Raw genomic sequence first — 23,644 nt, forward strand, 5'->3', positions numbered from 1 at the left:
CTAGTTTTTCTCCTGACAAAATCATTTTATATCGTCATTGTATATAGCCTATATATATTCTCATGAGTACATGTTGTTTCTCCACTAGAATGTAAGTTTCTTGAGGGCAGAGTGTCACTTTTTTGTTGTTTGTGTTTTCATTCCTATCACCTAATTTAATACTTGGAATTCATTAGGAACTTGATAAATGATGATTGATTGATTGACTCCAGGAAATAGAGGGCAAAACATAATTAGGGAATAGATATAAGCCTAATTTGAATAGAACTTTGAGTGAGTAAAGGAGAACAAAGTAAAAAAAGGTAGAAGTCAAAGTTTGTTGGCTCTTAATTGTCATGCTGATAGATTTCCATTTTAACCTTTAGACAACATTCACTGAATTTTTTTTTTTTTTCTGTTAAGGAAGTGAATTAGGAATTAGGAATTTGTCTTCTTAGGTATGTAAAAAAGAACCTTGAGAGTACATAATAGAGCCATAATTTCACAGAAAAACCAGGTTTTTTTGAAGGGACATACATTATCTCTGGGGTAGAGAAAAGATCCTGTACTTACTTCCTCTCCCATGACATCGCTCATCCTTGCACAACTCTTTGCAGTTTTCTTATCAAGCTGACAATTACTTTACTTTTCTTTCTTTTTATTTATCAATTTATTTATTTTTACTATTGATACCCTTTCCTAGGATTCTCCCTAATTTGGAAGTGTGAGTTGGACTCTGGGGAGAATTGACCAACTATCTTCCAGAAGCTATATATACCTATTGAACTATACTTTGTAACAATTATCCCTTCCCCTACAAAGTTGCATTAGATACAAGTTTTATTAGTTATGACTCTAATAAGAAGGATAAACCAAAATATTCCACTTGGATTCAAAAATCAGCTTTGTAACAAAAAAAGTGATATTCCCTGGTCAAATAGTCATCTCATTGTTTTTCAGTATTCTACTGGCCTCTATCATCTCCAATGAATCAATTAATCTGGATTCATTAAACACCTATTATGTGTCAGACACTGTTAGGCAGTGGGGATACAAATAACACTGAAACATTCTCTGTCCTCAAGGAGTTTATATTCTATTAGAGAAAATCTCATGAACACATTAAAAAATATGTATTTAATTTTGTAGAGGAGACCCTAAGACACAGAAGAAAGATACAAAGCATAATACAGAAAACACCTTTTGAAATGAATTTTGAAAGAAATTAGGGATTCTGGGGTCAAAGTTCATTTCAGTAAGGACAGTCTTGTCAAAGGAGCAGAGACAGGTGACAGAGTTGGATATATGGGTAACAGCAAAGACAGTTTGAAGTGAACCAAGACTGCATGAAGAAAAAAATGATATGTAATAAGCCTGAAAATATAGATTTCATATATAAATTCTTATTTTTTCTATGACACCTAATTTCTTAACTCCAAATATGTCAGCATTACACCAATTTAGGAATTCTTACTTCCTATGCCATTCTTGTTATAATAGTTAATCATGACCATGACATCGTCTCATTTCCTGGGTTTGCTCCATGATTCTACTAAAATAACATTTATGTTTAGTGTGTATAGTGAGAAAGAGATCAGTAATTAAAAGGCATCCTATCCTTAGTGATAGAGTTCTTTTAATATTCAAGGGAATTTAAGTATTAACTAGTCTTACTCCCTTACAAAGATGGACAATGAAGAAAATTAAGAGGTAAAGTGATATGCCCAAGATCTGCATTGAATTAGTTGCAGAACTAGTTATGAATCAAATTATTCTGACTCTCAACCTAGGACTCATTCTGCTGAGCCATATCACCTCTCCCACTGTCAAAGAAAAGATGTGATCTGAACAACTAACCCAGATGATTTTTTTTTAAAGCAGAATTTAAATCTGTAGTCCTTGATACTCTCCTTTTTCCATTGTACAACATGGCTTTGAGTTACATGAGGAGGATTATCCCTACTCAAAAATAGAATGAGTCATTACCTATCTATCTGGAGAAATTAACTTCCCTAAAATTCCCTTTTTCCTACCTCTCCACTACTCAAGCCTTCTAGTTTTAGTTTTCTTACTGTTACTCTTTGGCATCTCTAAAATGCCATGAACACAGTCTAAATTGAGGCTTTTTGGATATAATATTGATTACATGGAAAAAAAAAACAACAAAACAAAAAAAAAAAGAAAACAAAAAAACTATTGGGACTTGTGTTAGAATCATGATTGTTCCAGCCTACGTAATGGAAAGAATGAGAAGTGTCAAGAGCAGAAATGTGTTTTGATATTTATTTAATTTTAGCACAGCATATTTGTGCTAATTAGAGCAGTGTCTTGTGAGCAGATGTTCAAATCAGCAGGGAATAAGGGAGTCAAACAAAAGATTAATGGATTTATGTGTGATTTCAACTATAAGTGGCAAATCACCATGGTCAGAGGATGATGTGTGTGAAGGTGGACTTAAAGTCCCAGACTTCCTGGGGAGATCCTCAAGATCATAATAGGTCACATAATGGAGAACAATCTCATATTTTGATATTATGTTACAGTATTAATATAAACAATGCCTCATATTATATCACATCAAATTTTCTTCAAATACTTTTTCTTCTTCAATTCAATTCCAAAAGTATTTAAGTATTTCCTATAAGACAAGCATTGTATTAAACATAAGCACAAATAAAATTTGTATTTTTATTGTTTTATATGTATGTTGTACATATTGTTTTATATGTTTTTACACATATGTTTATATATGCACATCAGATGGATCTGTACATGGATATATGTATATCTCTATCATATGTAACATATTTATATAGATATAATTTAAATTTATATAAATTCACATTTAAAATTTATGACTTTACTAAATCAATGTAATATTTAATATAGTCAAAATGAATTTCTACCAATTTATATAAACATGTACGTGTATTTCTGCAAATTTCTCTGGATATATATGTGTGTATATGTGTATGTGTATGTGTGTGTGTGTGTGTGTGTGTGTGTGTGTGTGTGTGTGGAGAGAGAGAGAGAAAGAAAGAGAAAAAAAAATGTGTGTATGCATACATATATACACATTTTAGTGCCATGTACTGTGCTATAATTATAGATAATAATTTAAAAGAACTTTTCATTTAATATTTACAACCCTTTAAAGTAGGTGCTGTCATTATCATCACTTAACAGATGAGGAAACTAAGGCAAACAGACATTGTGACTTGTGCAGGGCCACACAGCTAATAAGTATCTGAGACTGGCTCTGGATTCAGGTCTTGCTAACTGCAGTCTTGGTGCTTGGACTGTGTTAGCTAGCTGACTTTAAAATGTATATCTATATATGTTTAACTATAGATACAACAGGTAGACAGGCAAAGAGATACAGAGATAGTAGATAAATGATAGATAGATAAATGGATAGATATTTAGTAGAAAGATAGATAAATATGCTAGAATAGATAGATGAATACTTAGGTAGATAAATGGATGGATGCATATTTAAATAGATGAAAGATTTTAGTCTGGACCTACAAGTTGTCCAGAATCATGCAGCCATTATATGTTAGAGACGGATGTGATTCTTGAACCCAGGCTTATGAAAGCTCAAGATTTTGGGAGGTAGAGCTCATTCCAGGAAAGAGATGTTCACAGACTGGATGGAAGGAGGAGTGTCATGTACAAGGCATAACCAGTGGCCCAGTTAGGCTGAAATGCAGAGTATATGAATCAATATCAAATCAGTCTTTCTAGAAAGACACAGTGGAGCTACATTGTAAAACAATGCAAATGATAAACTGAGGAGATTGATTACATCTGATTGTTATAATTGAATTTTTTGAATATAGTTAGATTTTCTAGGATAATGATAAAACTAATCACTCACTCCTTAAATGTGCTGATCCAAAGGCCCATGTCTATGCTGTCTTCCTTCTCTCTTGTAAAGCATAACCTGTCTGGTATCAAGGGATAAAGAGATGAGTGGTATCTAAATTCTACCCAGCCTTTAAAGTCCCAACACAAATCCCATTTCCTCTGTGTATTCACTGCTGATTTATTTCTCCCTTTCTATATTATACATACTATCATTGGATTTCAAACTATACTACACAATTTCCTATAATGCAAAGAATTCAGGACTAAAAATCAACTGAATCATGGGTCTAGTTCTGTCACATTAACTATATAATAATTTGCAAAGAATGGCCATTTTTCCCATCTTTGACCCTTACTTTGACTACTGAATGGAATTGTTTAGAGGATGAAATAAGGTCATATTTGTCTTTGATCAGACATTACTGTTAACAATGAAAAGAAAACAATAACAATAATTCTTATTACTGTTGAATGATTATTTCATTTGTTTGCAACTTGTCTCCCTAAAAATACTGTAATCTCTCTAAGGCAGGGAATATGTCCCCCATGTATTTTCCTTCTCCAATTCTAACTAGCACACACATATTGGAATGGTACTTTTTTCCTCTTTCTTTTTATTTTATTCTATTTTTAATTTATGGAGTAAAACAAGCATTTCCATAACACAGTATAATAAAAAGATGATTGAACATGAAACAGCAAATTTATTATGTACATCTTGCTATTCCTTTTAAATATATAATAAAGTTATCATGTAAATTTCTTCTTTCCCTTTTTATTGAACATTTATTAAAAACCATTCTTTTTGACAAGGGAATGGTTCTTAATAAATGTTCATTTACTCAATCATTGTATCAGAATGTTTAGATCTCTTCTCCAATCAAAAAAAGCCAGACTTGTTACTAGGAAGAAAGAGATGACATTGAGTTTAAGGAAAAACCATAATGGAGAGAAGTTAAATAATTAGCATTCATTAAGTTTAATGGAATGATACTATGAAAATGATTGGCTTGGACAAAAAGTTAATCAACATTATCAAAGTCTTTAGTAGTAGTGATGGTGGTAATGGTGGTGTTATCCTTAATTCTCAAAGAGGACCAATGAAGTGACATGAGAAAAGTTATATTTCGATTTGCAAGTATATTGTGAGACAGGACTGGGCAAAGTAATCAGCCTCACTCTCTCCTCCAGAGATTTGTTATCTAGACACAAGAGGTCAGGACAGTAAAGATGGTGCAATAGTTAGCAGATAAGAGTAGCAGCAGCAACATCAGTAATATAATAGTAGTAGCAGCAACTGAAGCAACAACAGTAGTACTAATAGCAGTACTACTACTAGGAATAGGAGTAAAGCAATGATAACAATAATTCTTTGCTTTTTTTCCCTTCTGATGTATTCCTAATTACTAATTGAAAGTATTAATTAATTTTAATTGGGTGAGAGAAAGGAAGGATGAGGGGGAAGGGGTTTAAGATAATTGAGATTTCTGGTTTGGATGGGAATTTGGGGGGTGGGAAATATTAAGGAAATTAATAGGAAAAGAAAACTCATGATTTGTGTGGAACAATATGTGTGTTTTTATACATGTTCAATTTGAGATGCAGGCAGCATAATCAGATAACTCTGAAAATGTGATTTGAAAAGTGATAATGGAAGGAATAGAGAGATTTTAGGAAAAAAAATGAGAGATGGAGAGAGAGGAAAGAGGTAGACAGAAACAATTACATACAAAGACTAAGTAGAGGGAAGGAATCAGAGTTGTTGGGGAGAATTGGGAGGGAGAGAGAGAGAGAAAGAGAGAGAGAGAAAGAGAGAGAGAGAGAGAGAGAGAGAGAAATTACTTGATGTTAAAAAACGTGGATGTTTCGGGGCTCATGATACATCAGTGCAAAGGAGCAGGATGAGAGAAACTCAAAAAATATGTAAGGAAAATGTTGTATTATAATGTAAAGACCTAATTCAAAAATTTCAATCTATTAATTACTACCTAGTGATCTTGCATAGATAACATGTCTTTTCTGGGTCTCATTTTCATCATCTGTAAAATAAAGATTTAAAATCCATTTTAGTTATGGGACTATGATCTTATGATCTATTATAGTTTGTAACATATAGTTATAATCTATTATAGTGTGTTTAAAAGGTTTTTTTAAATTCCTATAGCTCATCTGGAGGAATCACAAAGATTTTTGTGATGGAAGAGCTCTAACACATAACTTAAAGGAGAAAATAAAGGAGAATAAATAAGCACTACCTCTGTGCTTAGGAACTCTTAAGTATGAATCCAGTTTGAATATATTGTCTCATCTGTAAAGATTAGTATGTCTAATGCTTGCACTACTTATATCACAAAATTGCTATGAAAAAATCACTTTGTCAACCTTTAGAGAGTTTTATATAGATAAGAATTTTTAATTATACAGTCATCATTTTAAGCATGAATAAATTGAGTCTTGGGGAAGTCAAATGATTTGTCTATAATTACAGGTTACCCACTATCAAGGGGTAGTAATTTTGTAGTTTAAAAAACCTATAAAGGCTATCTAATTTTTCTCCTTCATTTTTTAGTTGAGGAAACTAAGGTCTTTAGAGGTACAATGATTTGTGTAAGATATAAGGCAAGTGAATGGCCAAGCCAGGATTTGAATCTAGTTGCTATGAGTGAATCCAGCACTATCTCTTATTTCTTCAGCTTACCTTGAATCAATTCCTCTTTGTTAAGATGCAGCCCTACCAAAATGTGGGTGATAGTCACTGATCCATCTATATTTCTCTGAATCTTATGACTCTATCAGTAAGACTTTAATTCTTAGATAAGTAAATCATTTACTTATCTACAAATTTCATTAAGCAAGCCCTTAAGGGGACTATATTATATTGGCAGAAATTGAAGGCATAGTATAAAGTTTCCTGGTTCTTGGTAAGAAAAGACAAAATCTCACCTATCAAAGCCAGAAGACAAAGAAATGGAGTCCAAAGTTGGTCAGGGTGGGGATGCATGAAGATCATGGTCAGAGTATAAGCTATATATTAAGGAGATGGCCTAGTTCTATTTCTAGCATAGGTATGGTTAGAGAGTATGTATGCCAGTTATGCTGTCATATCCCTGGTGTTCATATTATAGATGATTTTCTACTTCCCCTCATGGAAGATAAATATTTCCATGAAGATATGCCCTTATAACCTATAGACATACCTGTGACTTCCAGGTAGAATCTTCATTATATCACTTTGACAAATACTGGGTCTAGAGTAAACAACTTTGGCAGAGTTTGGCAGGAGAAAATATATTGCCTGGTACTTTGTAATAGTGTCTATCCTTTTAGAGTGGGAAGACCTTTGTTGTCAGAAATAGCTGGCATTTTTTTTTTTTTTTTGGTTCCATGGAATATTGGCTATAGTATTTAGTAAGTGTGAGAGTCTCTCTGCTTGCAAACTCATTCAGACCTAGCCTAGCTTACTGAATTTTTTTGTATTCCCTGGATCCCAATGCTTAATGCTCCTTGCCTGATCCTTTCATAGCATTCTTCACTTGTGTTCTTTCACTCTGGTCAAAGGCCATGACTTGTAGTCCTCAATTCCAATGGATAGCTGTCCCCAATTCCAATGGATAGCTGTCTCCCACAGAGTAGAAAACAAGATTTATAATCATCTAATTATCCTACTAAAAGACAGTATTGTGGAAAGGAGAAGAGAAATGAGGAAGCGAGGGAAGGGAAAGAACAAGTATTTATTAACTACCTACTAAGTGCTAGGTACTTTATTAACATTAACTCATTTCAACTTCATAGCAACTTTATGAGGTAGGTACTATTATTATTCTCATTTTTGACACTTGAGTAAATTGAGGCAGATAGAACTCAAGTGACTCTGTCTGTTTTCTCATCTGTAAAATGAGCTGAAGAAGGAAATAACAAATCTCTTCAGTATCTTTGCCACAAAAATCCCAAATGAAGTCATAAAGAATTGGACAGGATGGAAAAATGATTGAACAGCAACAAAGTGTAGTAGAATAGAAGGAACTGTGGATTTAGTGTTGCAGAACCTGAATTTAAATCATAGCTCTGCTATATAATGCCTATATGATGTGGAGCAAGTTTGATAACATATCTAGGCTTGTTTCCACATAGCTAGTGTATATGCCTGGATTTGAACTTAGGTTTTCTTGAATCCAGGCTCAGTGTTCTATCTTTTGTACCACTAGGATATTCCCTCTAAACTCTAAACTCTAACTCCTTTTAAAATGTAATCTAGGCCTGAAAAAGAAGATTTAGGTTCAAATTATATCTTTTATTCATTTATGTCATATAGCCTTTTAGAATTCATTTTCCTCATTTATAAAATGGGAATAATAACACCTTTAATTCTTACCTTGTAGCTATGTTGAGAGGAAAATACTTTGTAAAATTTAAAGTCCTATAATAGAAATGTGTTTTTTTTTAACTTTAAATACATTCCTTCTTAAGAGAGGTAGAGAAGTAAGTGTCTTATATACACTGCCAGACATATTTGCTTTGACCACTGGTTTTGCTCTACAACTTTTTATTTTATTTTGTTTTGTTACCAAGAGGATTTTTTGAGTGTGTTTCTGTGTGGAGAGCTAGGGTTATTGTAGTGGGAAATGGTATCAATAAAAATGTAAGCAAGGAAGAATTTATTGGGACATTTGGGATCTTTTAGAGCAGTTTTAGAGTTAACAGAATCATAGATTAAGAAATTAAAGGTGCTTCAGAGGTCATCTAATTATAGGCTCCCTCATTTTTCAGATGAGGAAATTAAGATGTATAGATGTTAAAAAAAACTTGCTCCAGATCACACAGACATTAAGTGGCAGAGCTGTGAATAAAACTCAGATTCTGTGATGCTAAATCCAGAGTTCCTTCTATTCTAATACAGTTTGTTGTTGTTTAATCATTTGTCTATCTTGTCATTTGTCTATCTTGTTCAATTCTTTGTAACTTACTTTGGGGTTTTCTGAGAAATATACTGAATTATTATTTTCTTCTCCAGCTCATTTTACAGATGAGGAAACTGAGGTAAACAGGATTAAGTGAGTTGCCCAGGGTCATGTAACTAGTACTTGTCTAAGTAATACTCAGGAAGAGGAATATTCCTGACTCCAGGCCCATCACTTGATCTAGTGCTCCAGCTAGTTGCCCAATTCTCTCTACCATACTACTTTATAATAAACAGTTTCATAGACTTACATGAAATGATGCTGAATGAACTGAGCAGAACCAAGAGAACATTATATACAGTAACAGCAAGATGATGTGATGATCAACAGTGATGGATTCAGTAACACGGTGATTCAAGGCAATTCTAACAGAATTGAGATGGAAAATATCATCCATGCCCAGGGAGAGAACTATGTTAACTGAATGTTGATCAAAGCATAATATTTCCAACTCTTTGTTTATTTGCTTTTTATTTCTTGTGTTTTTTCCCCTTTTAGTCAGATTTTTCTTGTACAACATGAGAAATATGTTTAAAAGGATTGTAGATATTGAGCCTATAATCGAAATATGGAACACAAAGCCTTACAAAAGTAAATGTTAAAAACTATCTTTATGCAGACTTGGAAAAATAAAATACTGTTGAGGAAAAAAATGCATATCGAATTGGAAGAGACCTTAGTGGTCCTATAGTCCATTTTACAGATGAATATTAGGTTCAGAAAGGTTGTAGATATAATCTATGGTAGTATATTCCTTCCCTTGCTATTTTAGAAATGAAGAGCTAAGGAACAGAGAAAAAAATAGTAAAATTTAGCTTTATGTATCGCAGCAGCATTTTGACAAACTAATTAGGATTTTAAAGTTAGATAAATCTGAGCTCAGAGTTCATCTAATCCAACCCTCATATTTTACAGAGGAGGAAAATAAATCTCACACAGATTAAATGGATTGCCCAAGATCACACAGATTGTTGAAGACACAATCAAAATTCAAACTTGGATCCTTCAACAATTCTAGTCCTCTTTCTGAAACAACACAATCAATCTCCCCAACACCATACTGCAGAAACAGACACAAAATGTTCTATTGAATCATTTTGTTGAGGATTTGTGACACTTGGCCGAGTATTTGACCTGAATCCTGGAAATGTCTTTTTTCCCCAGAACATTATTTTCCTATCCCATAGAGTATTCTGTAGCAAACTGATAAAGAGAACAATTTTATATTGCATTTGCTGAATTGCTAGTGAATGCCTCACTACTTTCCACAGACCATGTAGCATACTGTTTGATCCCGTTCAGAATGTAGGATTTGATGGTCATTGCTGGGCTACAAAGGTTTCACAACCATGTAATTAAATGGGCCCCATTATAGAACTCCATAGTCTTAGTGACAGCTTTATTGGCAGTAGCTGTTTAAATTTGGTTGCTGAGCTTTTATAACATGGAAACCACATTGTATTTTTGCTCATTATTTGAGCACCAACTTCATGCAAGATGTTGTAGGGAAATATATAGACAATAGAATACAGACCTTACTTCCATGAGCTTACAATGTTACATGCAATAAATAGTCCACAAATAGATAATATGAGTCAAAGCTGCCAATTCCTATCACAGACAATGTAATAACAACAGCTAACATTTACATTTTATGTCTTTGAGATGATACAGTGCTTTATGTACATTTTCTCATTTGATCTTCACAGAAGCCCTTAAAGGGAGGGGCTATTATTATCCCATTTTTTAAAGAAGAGAAAACAAACTCAGAGAGTGTATGTGAATTACCCATTTCACATGATTTGAAATTTAGGAAGCAGGATTCAAAGGAGTCAAAGCCAGATTACACTTGAATACATGTTCAGAATTTTTATATCATGTGATTTTTTCACTTAAAAAATGGAGTGCATAATAGAATAAAACTAGGATGCTAACAGTTTAGGGTAAATTTTAATTATCTAAGCTTTGAACATCATTTGGAATATAAATTATAGAATTGGGCCGTCTGAAGAAAGCCATTCAAATTGCTGAGATGTGTTCCGAAAATTGCAAACTAAATATACCACTACTATGTTACTTTGAAATGGTGGGCCTAAAGGTGAGTGTTCCTCTTCTTTTCTCCTTCCAAACACTGCTTACTCTGTGGATAAACTACCATTAAGTTATGACATGTGCTTTCTCTCAGCTCTACTCTGTGGCAAATTGTCTTTCCGGCATTATATCAAATAAAAATGTTTTAGAACATTGGAATCAAACAGTAAATCACCAGTGTGTGTTTTTTATGCTTTTATTGAACATAGAAGACTGTAAAAGCATCCAGAAGGAAGAAAAAATTTGACTTTTCTCAGGGCCTTCTCTGCTGGAGAATGTACTTCTTTCATAGAATATGATTAAGGACATTTGCAAGCATGGCATCACACATAGTAAAAGTTTATTTAATTATATATATATAGTGATTAAGTAAAATTTAATGGCAATTAAGAGAGGAAATGTATTACAGTAGATAGAATGCTAACCTAAGAATTAGAAAGACCTGGATTCAACTCCTGCCTCTTATATAGAATGAGTGTCACTGATAAGTTATTAGCCTTTCAGTGCTTAATGAACTTTCTATGACTAGAAATTGCAAATGTTAGAATCTTCACCAGATGAAGGGAATTTCTATTCCAGAAGTTCTAAATCACAGGTTTAGAACCATTGCAAAAGATAAATATGTCTTTCAATATCACTGACAGTGAAGTTTTGAATTACGTAGGATTTAGGGTAAGATGCATCAGCTAATATTAATATCAATAGCTGACATTTATATTTGCACATTCAAGTTTGCAGTGTTGCAATATATTGCTTACTTTTATCCTCACAAAACCTCACAACTGCATTTACAAAATGTTATAAAACTTATCCTCACCAAAAAACAAAAGTATATAGGCAAAACAGAAATTACTATCCACACTGGCAGTCCCATTTTTACATATGTGCAAATCAAGATTCAGATAGGTTAGATGATTTGCCCATGGTTGTATAATTAGTTAGTTCATGGGGCTAGAATTGAAGCTAGGTCCTACTTAACTGCAAAGCTATTGCTTTTCATCACTATTCCACTGAAGAGGTATCAGCAAATGAAAACTACATCTAGACTCTCTGAAGAGCTGTTTTACATAGTTTTGATTTATCAGATTTTTTTCTTAATGTGCTTAAAAGAATTAGACTCAATGACATCGACATGGCAGCATCTTCCCTGAGGTGACTGATGTTTCCTGTCTGGGCAGTAATTTATAACACCACAGAGTGAGGGGGTTGATGTTGATAACACTGAAAGTGTTTCTCTGATTCAAAAGAAAAGTTATTCACATCTGTGAGTTTCTCTCATATTCTCTTTATCAAATCCTCTCATATTTATCTTCTTTTTCCATTTTGATTTATTTTTATTCCCTTGCTTAAGTAAAGGATAGTTTCCACTATAAATTCCATTTAATCTATAGTACTCTAGTGGATAAAGAAAAGAATACTGGATGGGGGATAATAGTCTTAAGTTTTTGTTCTACTCAACACTAATTTCCTCTTTAACTTTGGGCAAGTTATTTTCCATCTAAAACTCTTGATTCAAAATGAGTGCTTAGATAAAATTCTTCATAAGGTTCTTTCTGACTAGAAAATTCTATTACCCTAAAGAAGAGGCATCACCAAACTGTGGTCCACAGACCAATTACAACCCTCTCCTCCTGAATTTTGTACAGCCTACACACTATCCTTTGTCTGATGGTCATACAAAAATAGACAGCAGGCTGTATTTGTTCAGCAGATTATAGTTTTCCAATCCTAGCTATAGATTAAGTCATTAGGAGGGACCTTAGAGATCATCTACTCCAAACCCCTTATTTTTTAAAAATATTTTTGTTTTATGCTTTGACTTCCAAATTCTATCCCTTCCTCCCTTCCTCCTCTCTCCTTCCTAAGACAGTAATTAGACATACATTGTACAAATGCAATTATGTAAAACATTTTCATATTAGCCATTTATATAAGAAGACTTTATAAAAGAGAAAATGAAATAAAAAATATGATTCATTCTGTATTCAAATAACATCAATTCTTCCTCTGAAAGCAGATAGTATGTTTCATCATTAGGCTTTTAGGATTGTCTTTGGATCATTGTATTACTGAGAATAGCTAAGTTATTCACAAGTCTTCATAGAACAATATTGCTGTTGCTAAGCACAATGTTTTTGTGATTCTGTTCACTTCACTATACTTCAGTTCATATAAGTCTTTCCAGCTTTTTTTCTAAAATCATCCTTCTTGTCATTTCTTATAATACAATAATATTCCATTATCCAGCTTGTTCAGCTATTCCCCAGTTGATGAAAATTTCTTTGATCTCCAATTCTTAGCCATCATAAAAAAAGCTGCTATAATTTATTTTTATACAAATGGGTCCTTTCTCTTTTTTTTTTTTTTTTTTGGATTTCTGGCTATAGCTCCAAATTACTTTCCAGAATCATTATATCAGTTCATAACTCCCTCAGCAGTGTAGTAGTGTCCCAGTTTTCCCACCACTCCTCCAACATCCAATATTTTCCTTTTTTGTCATATTAAAAGAACTGAAGTATGAAGTAGTACCTTAGAGTTTTTAATTTGCACTTCTCTAATCATTAGTGATTTAGAGCATTTTTTTTTATATGACTGTAGTTAGCTTTAATTTATTCATCTGGAAACTGCTTATTCACATCCTTTGATGATTTATCAATTGGGAAATGACTGGTATTTTTATAAAATCAACTTAGTTCTTTGTATAATTGAGAAATAAGGTCAGAGATACTTGTTACTAAAATTTTCCCCCAGTTTTCTGCTTATAATTTTCAACCCATTATTTTTACAAATGAAGAAACTCAGACCTAGTGAACAAAAGTGAATTGCCAAAGATTACACAAAAAAATAACTAAAAGAACTTTAGGCACTGATTCTAAATCTATTGTTCTTCTCATAATATTATATCTCCTATACAGAGGGTGAGTGATCTTGAATCCTATTCAATGTTGTATGCTAAGACACTGACATAATCTCATTATAGAGCAATTTTCTGACATAGGTCTCAAGGACAGTGTTATAGTGAAAGAACTATCATATCATAAGCTCTCCAGGAGCAGGTGGTACCTGTGTCTTATTCATCTCTGTTTTCCCTACAGTCCCTAATATAGTGCTATGAATGCCACAAGTATATGAATAATGAATTAATGATTGAATGAATGAATAGGAGACAGTCCTTCCACTCAAGGTCTTTGCATTCTAATGCATTCTAATAAGGTAAGGTAACACATGTAGGAGAATGGTGACTAGGGAAGGGATGTTTGGATATGGGAAATAAGAGAGATGGCATTGTAGTCCATTTTTTGAGAAAGCTGCCCTTGGAGTTAGGAAGACCTGAATATAAATCTGGCTCAACATTTACTAACTTAAAGACCTAAAGAAAATGCTTAACTGGTAGTCTTTTCAGTTCCCTCATCTTTAAAATGGCAACAATAATAGTACCTACTTTCCAAGCTTGTGAGAATAAAATGAAATATTTTAAAAGTGTTTTATAAAAGTTAAAGTGTTACATAAATATTAATTATTGTTGGTGTTATAAAGCTATTTTGATTAATATATTCCCAGGACAAGATAGGAAAAGTTGGTGGGTGGGTCAAGTCAGCACATGCATGATAATATAGCCAGAGATAGTTGAATTCCAGGTATCAATGGAATAAATAATTATCTATTTTGTAGGAAATTTTATCATGAGGTACATTTATCTTAATTTTCACTCAATTTGGTTGCTGATTGACTAAAAAGACTTTGATATAAAGTGGTCATACACCATGCTCTTCAAGCAAGGTTCTATCATTCTATCATCTGACCATATGAGTTTCTTTAAAAAATATATATGTGTGTGTGTGTGTGTTTTTCTTTTTTTAAGCCTCAAGATTATTTCTGATTTCCTATTGCAAAGGATCATAGAATTAGAGGTAAAAGTAATCTCAGAAGCCATTTAGTCCAATCTTTTCATTTTATTGATGAGGAAACTGAGATACAGGGAGGTTGTGATGTTCCCAGAGTTGCATGAATAGTAAGAATAAGAGATGGATTTTTTGCCCAGATCCTCTGACTTTTTTGCCAGAGTATCTTTTCTGGGTATTTATGGACTTATGATTAAAAATAATGAACTACATATGCAAAAAGATTGATTTTATTGAAGGCAAGGTCTTCTATATTTCAATGTTAGGTATATGTATCAATGGAACATATGTATGTTCACATGGTTTACTAAAATGCAGCTTTTGGTCTGGAATATCTTTAAGGGTAGTAATGTCTTTGCCACCGGTAGCATGTAAGTTTGCATTGGAGAAGTAGGCAGACCCTAGGACATAATAAAGACTCATAATTCTTTTCTCTAGTCCCAAAAGGAATGCCTTGTAAGAAATAAATGTATCTAACCCCTTAAATATTATGGTCTAAAGGTGCAATGATTTTAGGTATTCAAAAGCCCTTAAAGGTAATTGCTCTTTCTTATCAAATTCTGACTACAAAAAAGAACATTTAAAACTATCCATAGTGAGTAAACCCATTTATTCAAACAAAACCGCAAAAAGAAATCTGAGAAATTATAACAGATTACAGTAGATCGGAAAATAGAAAAGACAAAATGTGCTCTTTGGATAAGAGTGAAGTAAGATCTTAGCTTAACCAAGGATTGATAGGTCCGAATCTCACCTAAGAGGAAATTCTTTCTCTGAAAGACAGAAATCAGAGACATGTATCTAAATTGACTTCTTCTATACATCTACAGCTTCCAAGGCCTTTTTATATGCCTTTATTCTGAAGACAGATATTTTCTGGCAGAAACTCTTGTACCAATGCTTCCTTTATGTAGATCTACCTTGCTGCCTTTAGCATCCTCTCTACCAGCTAGGAGCTGCGTCTGCATATCAGCAGCAAGCAAAGTGCTCTAGGATTGGGTGAAAACCAGGCTATGTCACTTATAACTCAAGAGAAATAGAAATACCTCTGCAAGAATTCTGCAGGTATCCAGAGGACATGTCCACAAAAGTATGCTTATACACTTCCTCCCTTACATATACTTCATATATAGTGTCTTATAACTACCATCATTACATTTCACTTGGTGTTTTTCTACCTGTTGTTAAGCCATCACTCTCAGAATCCTGACCCTTGGTTGACCCTCTTCCTGGATCAGCTTTGCTTCTTTGACACCCATGGAGGTGAAAATTAGATTTTAAACTTTTTGAAAGCAAGAGGTTTTGCTATTTCTTTTTCCTCTGGGAAATGGGCCAGTCACTCTTCTGCACAACAGTTCCCCTCCTCCTCCACCAATAAGACATTAGTTTTTAATTTAGACTGTTGTACTTTTTGCTTGACTCTACCCAAGTGAAGAAATTTCTATTGTTAACTATCTGTTGTCCTAGACAGACACCATTAGTCGAATTCCCAGTATCCACTGATCAAAAGAATTCTAAACATAGGCTCTTGCTTTTCAGGTGTCCGTATGAGTTGGCCAAGTCCCTGGAGAGCCAAAATTATCCGCATTAGAAGGTTAGACCCCAGGATTTCACATGTCTCTGTGAGCTGTATCAACTTTCCAATACTGAGATAACTGCTCATTTTTGTTAGCAAACTGACTGATTAAATTCATATTCTACCTTGTGGCAGAGTTATACTTGGTCATTCTGTCATCAGAAGCCTCCTGTTGTTGGAATTTCCATTAAATTTTGCATGTAATTACCAACCCCTATGGGTATAATTCCCTATAGGTATATTCATTAGCTGTCTATTTCCTTGTCCCTGCATGTAACTCCCTAGGTTTTGGTGTTGGCAGCCTGCTTGCCAGATATCAAGTGTGGGCATCAGTGAACTAGTAAATGCCTTGCTACTTTCCAGATGCTTAGTGAGGTACCCTTGGGGGCAGACTAAACAGAGTAACTGTTTCCAGAAAAGGAATTTTCAGTACTGAGATTAAGTTGAAGAAATGCTTGTTAAAACTGGGACTGACTTTCTATGATTTTAACCTATCTTGTCCTTTTAAAGGAATGACATAGCTCATTTCTAAACCTGGGAGACATGGTTTGACTTAAGGAAAAATAGAAAACTTTCAGAGGCCTGCTTATTCCAACTATTAGGGGAAAAGCAAAAGAGGAAATATCAATAGTCACTAACCCAGTATTCACCCTTCCCTGTGATAGAAGAGGTTTTGACCTTTGAGCCAAAAAGACTTGTGCTTTGGAGAGCTAGAAATGAAAGACTGTTATCTGGCAAGGGGAAAATGTAGGCCAAATGAGTGTGAATTTTGTCAGGCTATAAATAAGTAGAAGGCAGAAAGCTGCAGAATGGCAGTGGGCCTCGCTCTTACATGAATAGTGACCTTCAGAATTAGTGGCAACTCTCTTCCAATGGCCCTGTCTAGACTTTAGTTGAGACTGTAATAGCCTCGTGGCTGATTAAAGTTTCTCTAATGTCCAAAAGCTCCTTGAGTACTGCTGGAGATAAAAAAATCCTCTTCCTAGCTTCTTTTGCTTTTATGTATTGCTTTGGTACATATGTGGATGGTTAGGCTTTTAATGTTAGGACTAAAATTCCCATGCAGAGAGTCTTTGTGATAGATTGCCATGCTTATTTTTGAAATAAAATTCCCCAGTAAACAACGTATATCATTTCTTTGCTTTTAATAAATAACTTTTCTTGTTTTGAAAGAGAAATCTTTGGGTATGTATGGGCCTCTGGTTTCTTTATGTTCTGTGATTAACTACCAATGGATGTAGTGTAGTTGCAAATCTTGGTGGGGGAGGGGGCAGAAAACAGTCTTAGAAGAATTAAAGTTCTGAGTCACCCAAAAGGTAATGGAAAAATACAAAACTGGTATAAGTAGATTTCAGGATATTTCTAATGATGATTTACATACCTAGATGTTCCTCATAAGGCTTTCATCTTGGAAAATGGCAAATATTACACATAGGCAATTGTAGGTAGCTAAGTGGCAACATGCAGAGAGTGCCACGTCTGGAATCAGGAAAACTCCCCGAGTTCAAATCTGACCTCAGATCCTAACTGGCTGTGTAATCCCAGAGAAGTGATGGTGGAAATGTTATAATGCAGATTAAACTCAAGAATGAGATGTACATTATTTTTCTGCAGTGCTGATGATTAAATATTTACTGGCATAAGAGATTTTAAGAAATGTACAGTAGCAACAAGAGAACTGTTTGGTTCTGTATACATATATTGTATCTAAGATAGACTGTGACATATTTAACTTGTATAGAACTGCTTGCCATCTGGGGGAGGGAGTGGAGAGAGGGAGGGGAAAAGTCAGAACAGAAGTGAGTGCAAGGGATAATGTTGTAAAAAAATTACCCAGGCATGGGCTCTGTCAATAAAAAGTTATAATAAAAAAAGAAAGAAATGTACAGTATGGGAAAAGGTGATCAAGTGATGAAGTAAAGATGATAGAAAATTTATAAATAATCCAAAAACTTTACTGGTATTCACAGAATACAAAATGATCTAAATCTGTGATATGTGGACAATGGAGGATTTTTGGAAGAACATGCACAAGAATCAGGGGGATGAGAAGACATGGATATACTATGACAGGGTGGATACAATATTGATGGAGTCACAGAAAGAAAGTCTCTGCCAAAATGTGGTAAAGACAATATGGAATGATTCAAATAGTTTATACAACTTTTTCTAATGGAGAATAAGGAAGGGGAGAGGGTAATAGTGATGGTTGAAGGACAGAGAAGAGAAAGAAGCAATTATGATGGAGAACTTAAGAATGGAGTCTTAGAAATATTGATGCAAGCTTTGATGAAGTACAGAAGTTTTTGTTGTTGTTTTGTCCTTCATTTTCAGAGGAGCATGACATCAGGGAGATGATGGCATGATATATAAGTAAATTGGATTTAAGTGAGGGAGGTTGTGCAAAGTTATCTGCCTTACTTCCTCTCCAGAGCCATCTGGGCCCAGAGACAAGATATAGATCAGGATGACAGGAGATGTCCCTGGATGAAATGGAAAATCTTGGCCTTTTTAATGGCCCTGGATGAAATGGGAGATCTTGGACTTTTTAAGCTAAGGTTTTTTTTAACAGGTCTCAGTCTTCCCCTCCCAGATTCATTCATTCACATAGATTTTTTATTAAATTTTTTTTGGATTAGGTGAAAGAGGAGATTCTTTGCCTTAATTGCTGCCTAGTCTTAATTACTTAATGGTTGTGGCCTTGAGACCTATTGAAAATAATTAGCAATATTGTTACATTCAATCTGAGTCAATCAGGACCCAAACAATGATCAAATGGGACTTGGTCTAGGACCTCTTGGTGACCAATTAGAGTCAGACTAGTTTAGTTCTAAGACCTGGTCCTTAAGAAAAAAATCTAGCCAGTAAACACCAAGATATCTTGGGAGGATTCAGAGTAGCAAAAGTGAAAAAAAAACATTTAAGAGCATTTATAGGTAAGGGTATGATACTGTATAAATTCTTAGGTAGAGCTAGGGTAACCCCATCTGGGGCATATTCCATTATACCTTCTGTAGGAAGCCATTTCTAACTGTTGTCTCTTCTCCCAATTGCTAAAGCTTTCATTCTATGACTACATGATATCTGCTCTGATGCTGGCTTATATGAACCTATTTATTGTCTCCTCCATTAGAACATGAGCTCCTTGAGGACAGAACAGTTTTTGCCTTTTTTTTTTCTTCTTTGTATCTCTTCAGTTGATCACAGTATTTGGTACATAGTCTGGTATTTACTAATTTATTTTCTTAAGTAAATTTGACCTTACTACAAGAATAATTATAGCTCTGTATCAAATCCTGTCAGAAATCTGTGCTCAAAAGCCTTCAATGGTTCACCGTTGCCAAAGAGCTGAAATATAAACTAGTATTTAAGGTCCTTCCTAGTCTTTTCATACTAATTTCCTTTCATAAGTACTAAATTGTAAACCACCTGGTCTATTAGCAGTTCCCCAAATTCAACTCTCAATCTGCTTCCTCTGTTCAGTCTTACAAGCCATCCTCATGCCTGGAATGCACTACTTCATTATCTTAGCTTAAATACCACCTTTTCATGAAATCTTCCCTGACGCCCAGTCATTAGTGCTCTCTTTGCAATTTCTCTTGTACTCTACCTACTAATGTATGTAATATATTCCACAAGAATTTGTGTTCTTTGTTGAAGACAGGGACCGTTGGATTAGTTTTGTTGTAATTTGTGTCCAGCACACTATTGTTCATATAAAAAGTAATTAATATATCTTTGTTGAATGAATGAATGAAATTTATCTGCTGGAATGAACAATCTAAATGGTTTTTTACTACATCCTAGCTAACAAATCATCACTATCTAGGATTTTAGACTTATCCAGTTGCTACTTTTTTATCCCAGGTTGAATAAAAGAAAAGAAATAAAGAACAAATCTAAATTAGAAGATTTTACAATATAAAATAGTGCTCTGTTCTCCCCAATTTTATGTTGAAAATTAGTAGTAAATAGACTGGAAGGTGGGAAAAAAACCAAAGGCTGTGGTTTCTCACATACTTCTAAACAATTATAGATTTAAAATTCTCCATGTTTCAAGAAATTTTCTGGGAAGCATTAATCCAATTACTAACCCTAGGATTTAATTCCTTAAATAGCAAAAGTGGTTTTATCTTTCCATCCTGTATTTTAGATAAGTAGATGACAATGCGATAGAAAGAAGAACCTGCTCTAGAGTGAGAAGTTCTGGGTTCAAATCTCTTCTGTGGCAATATTTATGTGACCTTAGACAACTAATTTAACTAATTGAACTTCAGTTTCTTCATCTTTTAGGGATAGTCAATAAATATTCATTGTACTAAGCACAGTGATATAAATAAGAACAAACAGATAGCCTTCAATGGACTTACAACTAAGTGGAGAACAATAACACACAAAAAGAATACTTAAATGATGGGTAGAGGGAGGTCTGAAAAAGAAGTTCAAAGGAATTCAGCCAAACAAGAAAAAAAGATGTCTCTGGCCTGGACTTCCTCCTAAAACTGGTTTAAGGAGGAACTTTCCTCTATATTCTCCAGTCAGAGGGGCCCCCAGTGCAGAAAACACTGATTAAGTATGAGTACCAAACTGTTGTGATCTTGTAAGATGAAGAGGTTCCTGGGACATGATGATGGTAATGTCCAAAGGAGTACAAAAATAAAGGAAAAGAAAAGAAAGAAAGAAAGAAAGAAAGAAAGAAAGAAAGAAAGAAAGAAAGAAAGAAAGAAAGGAAGGAAGGAAAAAAGGAAGGAAGGAAGGAAGGAAGGAAGGAAGGAAGGAAGGAAGGAAGGAAAGAAAAAAAAATAACTTCCCTGCCCTAGTGAATTACACTTCTCTAGCACAACATATATTAATTTTTTTTAAAAAAGAGAGAAACGAATTCTTCCTATAGAAATTAAGATGACATCCTGGCTTTCCTTCCTACAGGCAGAGACATTCATTAACAGCAAGAAAGAAGAAAAAAGAAGTTATGCTTTTTACTGAGTGTTCAACCATTTATGATGTAATTGGGAAAACAACCATAAAAAATGATAGTGAGTTGCTAGATGATTCTGAACTAGAGATTCTCACAGCACATTGCTCTGTATTTCTAAGGCATACGATTGCTCTTCTAACTACCAGAGCTGCAAACTCAGCAAAGCATCTGAAAATTAAAACATGCCCTTCTCCTTACCCCCCTTACTCATTCTTGTAGTATTAGTATTAATTTTTATTGATTTTAAAAAATATATAGCAAAGGAAAATGTAATTTCAAAGAGCCTCATGTGTGGGAAAGCTTTTACTAGGTCATAACCTCCTTAATTTATACTCGATTCCTATTCTTCTTTGCTGAAAGTATTCCTTACATTTATGAGCCAAGCTTTCAGTATAGCTCTACATTCAGCGTTTAAGTTACTTACCTCTAGTAAGCTGATACATAGTCGGGAGGCGGTAATTCTTTCAAAGGAATTGTACATAATAAATTAGTTCCCTAAAGCATTTGGGTACCAAGTCGTTCCCTTTAATTCTATCAGCCTCAATAAGACCATAAGGTTTTGAACTGAAAGGAACCTCAGAAATGTTCTAGTTCAACCTGTTTATTTGCACAGTTGATGAACCTGAGACTTAGAAAGGGAAAAGAACTTGTTCAACTTTACACTGGTAATAAATTATGAAGCCTAGGTTCTCTAATTCTGAATTCAATGACTTTCCCAATAAACTGCAATGTACAGTAGTCATGCCAGAAACATGAATTAAGAATAAATATGTAATGATTACAAATGTTTGAGTCATTTAAATATCAGATAGAGCAATAATAGAGATTTTCTGTTCCAAACCTCTCATTTCAGAGATTTCAGAGAACCCCTCCCCCCAAAAAAACAACCAAAAACCCAAAGCTGAGGTGCCCTGGAAATCATGTCTTTCATAAATAGGTGAGTTTAATTATATTTATATAATTAGCACTTATTTTTTAAAAATCAGGTTATAGTTGAAGTGATTTCAGCTTTAATCATTTTTTTTTTGGTGTGTGTGTGATTAAACTAAGTTTTTTTTCTGTTAATTTTAGTCTTTATTATATGTTGATGAAAGAGTTTGGATGTACCATTCAAGGTATTTTGAAACAAGGGAAAAGGTTCTGGTAATGATTTCTCATGGACAATGGGGAAGCATTGGATAGAGCAACAGGCCAGCAGTCAGGGAGAGTCATTTTCCTGAGTTCTAATGTGACCTGGGACACTTACTAGCTGTGTGACCTTAGTCAAGTCTTCAATTCTGTTTGTCTAAATTCTTCATCTATAAAATGAGCCAGAAAAGAAAATAGCAACCCCCCTCTAGTAATCTCTAACAAGAAAACCCAATGTGTGATCATAAAGATCTGGACATAACTGACATGAATGAACAATGATGATTTCAGCAATGATTTCACATATTAGCACTTGTAATCAAGGTACAGCATAATAAACACTTAGGCTAAGGAAGAGTAATTTTTCACAATAGGGCCATTAACTTAACTATAATACATGGATTTATTAATAGTTCTTCTCTGTTCCAACTATTAGCCTCCTTTCAATTTTAGCTAGTGATAAAAAATAATTAATACACATACACATACACATATTATTTCTCTTAAAAACATAAGCACTTCTGAAAAAGAAATTTTCACTGTTTCTTTAGGAAAGATTTGAATCTGTCTTTATGAATTAATTAAGTGCACTTTTTCATACATAACTATAGATTTTACGAATTTGGTCTTTTGAATAAATAATATATCTTTGTACCTTTCCCCACAATTTTTTCTTTAAAAAGAAACCAAAGGTGGAAGTAAAATATCGCAAGAAATGTGCCTTTAAATATTAAAGCCCTGACATATGATGCCAGAAGAATGTAACCTGCTTTACTCTTTGTTCTCAATTTAGGGTACTACCTTAGTTTCCTTCAAATGATTGTAAGTTAAGAGCTCATTGTCTATATTATGTGAAATTTCTTTTCTTTTTGTTAATTTGTTCCTTCAAAAACTATTTTCTTCTCTCTTCCTTTTTTATTTTGTAACTGTGGGATGAGGATGTTAAGAATTAGCTATAAAATATATTGTGTTTACTTTGTAATATCTTGTATATACTCATTTGTGCATGTGTACAATTTATATGTATACATCTATGCTTATGTGTATATATATATGTTTTATAGATTGATGTATGTTTCTTCAACATTTTTGAGAATTAATTATACATACATAACAATGTTAAATTCTGAACTTTATTAATGGCATAGCAAGAAACAAACCCCAA

The sequence above is a fragment of the Sarcophilus harrisii genome, chromosome 2 (genome assembly GCF_902635505.1).
Source record: "Sarcophilus harrisii chromosome 2, mSarHar1.11, whole genome shotgun sequence".
Lineage (NCBI taxonomy): Eukaryota > Metazoa > Chordata > Mammalia > Dasyuromorphia > Dasyuridae > Sarcophilus > Sarcophilus harrisii.